Consider the following 7,257-nt stretch of genomic DNA (forward strand, 5'->3'; position numbering starts at 1 on the left):
TTCAGATCAGCCTCTTGGTATCTTCTCCATTCAGATTTTACCATCCGCTGTATTTTCTATCCCTCCCAGCTTCGCGCCATCTGCAAGCGTGACTAGCTTGACAGGTCTGTCCTAATTCAGTAATAAAAACAGAGTCCTTGAACAAGCCCCAGGCACCTCCCTCAGGGGGTATCAATTCATTAACTGGAGCTCTCTGGGATTGAGTTTTCAAATCAGTTCCCAATCCGCACATTCCAGAGTGGTTCTCCCACCTGGAGCCCGAATTGAGATTCAAATTTGTCGAATCAGGTCTGGCAAAATGGACAGACCTCGGATGAGTCCATCTGCAGGAATTCATCGTCTGAGGACTTTTGTTTGGGGGCTGAAGGAGGAAGGAGCGTTGCATGCAGATGTCTGGGGGTGACGTGGGGGGAATGCTGAAATGGTATCTCTCCCCCAGCCCAGTCCTGTGGGCTGGCAGCAAGGTCTGGGGGCAGGGGGACCCCAAGCAGAAGTTGAGGAAGGACTCCGCCCCAGGGGACAGAGCAGCTGTGAGCCAGGAGAGGCATCCTCCTTCCTTGGGAATCTTAAGAAACAGCATCTTGGGCACAAATGTCGAATTCTCAGGAAGACACCCTTGTTCAGAAGACACCCAGGGAAACCAGAGGGGAGGGGGAAACACAAGGGCACCTCCTTTACATACCTGCCAGATGAGTGAACGAACGTGTCTGAAACACCCCCGGGGACTTGGGAAGAGAGTGGTGTACAAGTCCTTCCGGAGCACGAAGCAGATAAACACTGAGACTGGGGTGACTGAAACCATGTGATGCCTCTGCGCCCGCCCCCAGACAGACAAGCCTGGGGAGGTGCAGAAATATGTATTTTGTAATCAGTGTACTTTTCACCCCAAATGATATTGAGAAGCACTTTAATAGCTTACTGAACTCTGAACACCCTAGTTTTTGCTACTTTCTCAAAGATTCCTGACTGTTGTTTTGGCAAGTTTCCTGGAAGCGAAACACCTTTATATAATTGTCATTACTCCAGCAGGTTTAAATTCCTGCTTTTCAGTTGCTACGCTCTTTCCAATCTGAAGAAACATCCCTGTCATAGAGCAACCCGTGGAAGAAGTGGAGGAACTGAGTGGAACCCTAGAAAAGGTTGGTGCTGAAAGTTATGGCAGAAAAGATGGAAGCCAGTGTTTTCCCAAACTCACCCCATTACCTGGGGCACAATTATGAAACAACGGATTTCAGAACTCTTCCATGGAGTAGGGGCGGGGCCAGAACCCCTTCTTCCAGCAAACCCTCCCTGTGAAGCATAGGGTAAGGTAAGTGTTAGAAACAATGATTTAGGGCAGCCTCACTTTTTACAGATGATGAAACCAAGACAGACACTGTTGAAGGAATTCACCCAGGTCCCAGCTCTGTTCACCACTTTTACATTCTCCCCCATCTAACTGATGGCCACAAGGGGCTCATTTTGGGGCCTCTCTACAGATTTATCAAAATCTTTAACAGGGGGGCTTCCCTGGTGGCGCAGTGGTTCAGAGTCCGCCTGCCAATGCAGGGGACAGGGGTTTGTGCCCCGGTCCGGGAGGATCCCACGTGCCGCGGAGCGGCTGGGCCCGTGAGCCATGGCCGCTGAGCCCGCGCGTCCGGAGCCTGTGCTCCGCAACGGGAGAGGCCACATCAGTGAGAGGCCCGCATACCGCAAAAAAAAAAAAAAAATCTTTAACAGGACCTCAGGACTGGTTCCAAACTCATGCTTTCCAGAATGAGCACCTGAAGCCCCCGGACCCCACAGCAAGGCTCCATGGGACCACGGCTTACCACACGCCTTCTTTTCTCCACCGGAAAAGCCTTATTCTCACCTGTTTCATACATTCAGTTCTGTGGAAAAGTTCCGCGAGAAAGTTCCACAAGCAAGGTTTTGTGACTTAAAAGAAGAATTTGGGAGCAACTGGCCTGAAATATCTGCAAATCTGATCATGCTTGAAAAGTTCACCTGTCTCAAAAAAAAAAAAAAAAAAAAAGAAATACTTCAGAGCCTCTTATTTCAATGTTCATTGGATGGTCATTAATCCTCGCTGCTAGGAACATCTATATGTATATATCTAAAGGCTGTGTCTATTTTATTAAGTAGAGATGGCCAATCACTAGACACCATTTATCTCAAAAAGTTCATGCTTATTAAGGACTACTAGCATGGATTTGGTGGAGAAAATTGATACCTATTTTCTAACGTGAAGGATACCAAAATCGACAACCATCCTTGGAAAATAATAAGATATATAGACACCTGTGAGCTGGGGTCTCTCAGGGAGAAACCATCATGACCCCTTCTGTCACACAGAGACTCTCGACCAGAACACTGCTCTCTGAGGAAACTCTGGGAAGCCTTTGCAGCTCAGCTGTGACCACCACAAAGGGTTTCATGCCAAACTCTGATCCGTGTACAGAATTTATTTTTGTCCTGAGTTTATATACTGGTAAGGTACTGCCATTGGCTAGAGGTCTGTGGAGCCAGATATATTAATACTTGGTGTCCACAAGAGGAAGAAATGTAGCTTAACACGAACCTGGCACCAAAAAAAAATATCAATGCTTATCTAAGTATGAAGTTTGCCTTGTAAATGTATAAGAAAGTCCGGTCAGGGTAGTACACAACCTTACCAAGACTGGAAGGATTGGCTGGTAAGCGGGCAACAGCTCAATGTCTTTGTCATTCGTGCTGTCATCATTGGTGACCAGTGTGGTGCTCCTTTGAGTTTTTTAATTCCTTTCCAGCATGCCTCCAAAAACACACTGGAAAGCAGTGCTTGTAACAAAATGGAAAGATCTACTGCAGTGACATAACGGAAAGATTTAGGGCAAAGAGCTCCTGTGCTTCCCAACAGGACGCCAGGATGGGCCTCTGGAATTTTCTCTCTATGAGAAATGTACAATGATGATGGGTGTCATATGCCCTCCATTCTGGAGAGGTTAAAGCCACAAAGCATTTATTGGTCAGAGAAGGAAAGCAAGACTCGAGTAAGTCCTGCTGGATCCGTATCTGTCGCCTTTCCCCTGCCTGACATCATGGAGAATTCTAAGGGCCAGCAGTAATTCTCCACGATGAAAGCTTATCTTTCCCCCAGAGCTCAGGTCACAATGTCTTCTTCAGCCAGTTCTATCCACTAATCCATGAGGGAAGTACTGCTTCTCAACTCAGTTGTTAAAAATGCTTACTGAAAAATTACTATTTTCCTAGCACCTATAGAAAGGCAATAGAGGTATAAGACACCATCCCTTTTCTCAAGAAATATATAATGTTTGAGAAAGAGATAGGAAATAATACTCGTGTCAGGACAAAAATACTCATGTCGAGGGTGTGAGACATACATACAGTGAGGGTTATGGGGGTCTCGGGAAGGAAGACTTGGCTTATCACAAACATTAATGAAGACAATTTTCATGGAGATAGAATTAGAATAATTTAAAGAAATGATCATTGTGAGGTTCAAATAAATTGCCACTTACTGAGTGCTTATCGTACCCCAGGAACCACAGGATAAGCTTTAACAAGATACAGAAACTGGAAAGGAACTCAGAGAAAACATAGAGAGATGTTATATGATGGTTTGGGGATTGCAGGTGATTTTATTTCTTCTGAATTTTTTTTGGTTATTAGTATTATATGTGCTGTAAGGAAGGAATAAAAAAGGACTTCTAAGATGTAGGCAGATAAGAAGCAATGGGAAATGTTTTATACTTAGAGAAGGGACTGTGGGCAAAAATATGACAGAATATGGCCTGTGCTACAGACAGTGAAGTGTTCGTTCTGGGAAAATAAACCAAGAAAGTAAGACCAGAGTCATAGTACCAAGAACCTTGGCTGTCTCATAGAGTCTATATTTAATCATATCTACATTGGGAACTCATTAAAGTTCCTAAGAAAGAAGGTATAGCTGAAAGATAATGTTTAGAAAGATTGCTCTGGTAACATACAGGAAAGATTTTGAGTGGAGAGAGACTGAGAGAAAAACAAACAAACAAAAGCAAAAAACCGCAAAGCTGTGATTGCAGTCTGAGGGTATGTGAGCAAATCAGGGCTTGGATGAGAACCTCATGGAAGAGACACAATGTGAACTCAGATCTATCTGCCCAAAGCCCACGATTCTGCTCTTCACACACCTGTCACGTGTGACTGGAACCAGAAAGGACCCTGGAGACCATCAACTCCACAACTTCAAGTTCCTCCACCAGCGTCCCGAAGGACCTAGGGCACAGCAAGCTGCAAACCTAAATTTTCTTTGAAACAGAAGGTTTTACATTTCAAGCAACCCTTACTTTCTCCTATTGTGCATCGCATTTGTTTTGATATGAAATTAATATTTAAAATATTTGCCACATAGTTCATCTATATTAAAAGTAATAAAGAAATTGTATTATTCTAAGAAAATAAAATAAAATGTTTGCCACGTAAAAGTAATGATAGGTATATTCTATTCCAATTATACATGGACCAAGAAAGCCCTCCTCCAGCTGTCTAAATGAGCAGCAAACCAGGATCTTTTTAAATCCCCACAGAGACGAGTCATTATCTTGTAGATTGTAGGCTTCTACATTCATGAGAAAGTTATGTCATATAATTAGTTTAAATATAATCTTTTTTAAATTGCTGACCATTGGGTCTACTCTTATGGGGGATCAGGGTGCAGAGATGGGGAAAGCAAAACAATGTCTGGAACGACTCATAGCTTTCACAGAGAATATCTTCCCACAGGTCTGTTCTGGTCTGTCCCCTACAAGTTCCAGTGATATAGGGGTGGGGGCATGGCAAAAAAAAAAAAAAAGAAGTGGATCAACAGGGCTGATCAAACACATAGGCTAAAGAAAGGATCAATAGGATTTGGCAATAGAATGATACAAAATGAGGTTTTTTTGGTCAAGGAGAAGGCAATGGAGAAATTGATGACTCGGTGACTCCCAGTCTGGGTGATGGGAGAAGAGTCAAATCGTGAGCAGAAATAACAAAGCCCAGAGGTGAAGTTTGCTGCAGAGAAAACAATGAGTTCAACATCGTTCCTGCTGTGCTTTCACTGACAGAACAGTCAGGGGAAGGTATCCCAAGAAATATATTTGGAGTCATCCCTAAAAAGATGAAACTTTAAGAAAGAACTTCCAGGGAGCACGCAGACCCAGGCAGAGAGGTCCCCAAGCTGGACGGTGACATGGTGGCCCTGAGTCAGCAGAGCAGGTGCTCTGATTGTGGAAAATCCCAGGGCTCGGGAGTCGTTTTAGAGAAGCAAGTCATAAGGGGTATAAAATCTGGCACCAAAGCAAATGTGATTAAAGATAGGGGAAATACCATGATTTTGGTAAAGAAAAAAGAAAATCACTGCTAACTGGAAGGAAAATGGTTTCAGTGGTGTGATGGGAAGAGACATGTGATGAAAGGGAATTTTAGAGGATGGGGGTGAGTAGCTGAAGAGATGAATAGAAGCAGTGAACGGTTCTAGAAAAGTCCACGAAGTAATAACCATCTGTGTTCTGTTATCATTGTCATCTTTCTAAATGGAACGTACATAGCACTCACAAAGCAGCAGCAATAAATAAGCGGTATTAGCAGTGGCCATACTGCTGCACTGATGTGGTTCCAGCATTGGGTTTAAAAAAAAAAACAAAAAAGTAAATCTGCAGAGGTTAAACTGGAACTCTTGATATCCTTGTTTTTCTGAGGGAAGCCCACAATTGTCTCTGAACTAAAAACAGTACACATCTGTCTCAGTGCTTTCTGTTTCAACAGCAAAAGGAAGAAAAGAGGGGGCTGGGTAGGATTTGAACCAGACTATTTACTAAGGTTCTTTCCAACCTACAGAGTGATTCCATGAGTTTATCCATATCTGAGTCACAACGAAAACAAAAAACAAAGCCCATGGTGATCATTTTTGTTGGTGATACGTTCCTATGCAAGGTACTGCAGAGAAACAGAAAACACCAGAGTTGATGCGAAATGTTTCATAATCCAATACTTAACGGTTAGGTAATCAGGCTATGGGAGTTGCCTGTGTGGTGAAACGTCTCTTGGTAAGCCTCAGAATCTAGCCGCATCTATCATATAATACGCATATTTAGCATACCATCCTGCATACTTATGTGTCCACAAGTATATATTTATACTCATGATCACTTACAAATGCATTGAGCTCTAGCCACCTTAACAGACTAACACTGCTCAATTTAAACCAAAATATCTTCCTTGAATTATAAAAGAACCTTTTCTTTCTAACACGCCTCTCTTAATAGATGAAGTAAGTTAAACTGTTCACTCCAACAAAAATTGCCTTTTCTGTTTTGGTGGTGGTTGTTTGTGTTGAAATGTAAACATTAGTCAAACTTTGTTGAACAGAAAAGTCCAACCCAGGAACGTAATTCCAATAAAAAGCAAAGTTATGGCCAAGCTCAGTGAAGACAGTAACATGCACGGAACCCAGAAAGAGGATAGATCAGCAGGGAAGCTCTGGGGAATGTAGCTTCATGTTAGGTTAGCAAAAAGTAGGCCTATTACAATATCTCCAACTTAAGGAAAATTGACATTATTTTGCTTTTTTGTTTAGCTTTTAATTAGAAGTTGAGCCTTCTTTCTTAAAAATATATGTCTTTTCATGGGTGTTACACACACACACACACACACACACACACACACACGCAGGCTGGTGATGCTTAAGAGGAAAATTAGATAAAGAATTCTATTAGAACACTCGGAAATATAAAGATCTCCTTGTCATTAAAATATCCAAGTGCAGGAGAACTTAGACCTGCACTGAAATAATAAAATGACTGTGTAATTGTATTTATAAAATAAACTGTCTCTATTTATATTACAGAAAAATACCATCATTTAATTATTTACATAACATTTTGGAGGTCTTTACAGCTCTTTAAAAATCCTGTAGAGCATCCAGGTCAAGCTGGTAAAATGCTACAAATACTATATTTAAAATAATTTCCACTATATTTTTCTTCTGAAAACACCACTCTGTAGAATTCAAACAGCTTCAACTGCTTGAGATGGTGAAATACCTTTGTGCTTTTCAAAAATCACATTTCATAAAGGATATTTATTCTATAGAATTAAAGTTTACTGAATAATAAATATAACTTTAAGTGATGCAAGCTGTCAAAACCCTTGAATGTCAAAGTTAAAGCAGATAGCCCTTCATGAGTTTTGCTGCTTCGGAATAAGAAAGGAAGCAGAAAGAGAACGATTAAGGAAAGGCAACCTCACCTTCGG

This window comes from Stenella coeruleoalba (genome assembly GCF_951394435.1).
Source record: "Stenella coeruleoalba genome assembly, chromosome: 1".
NCBI classification, from domain to species: Eukaryota; Metazoa; Chordata; class Mammalia; order Artiodactyla; family Delphinidae; genus Stenella; species Stenella coeruleoalba.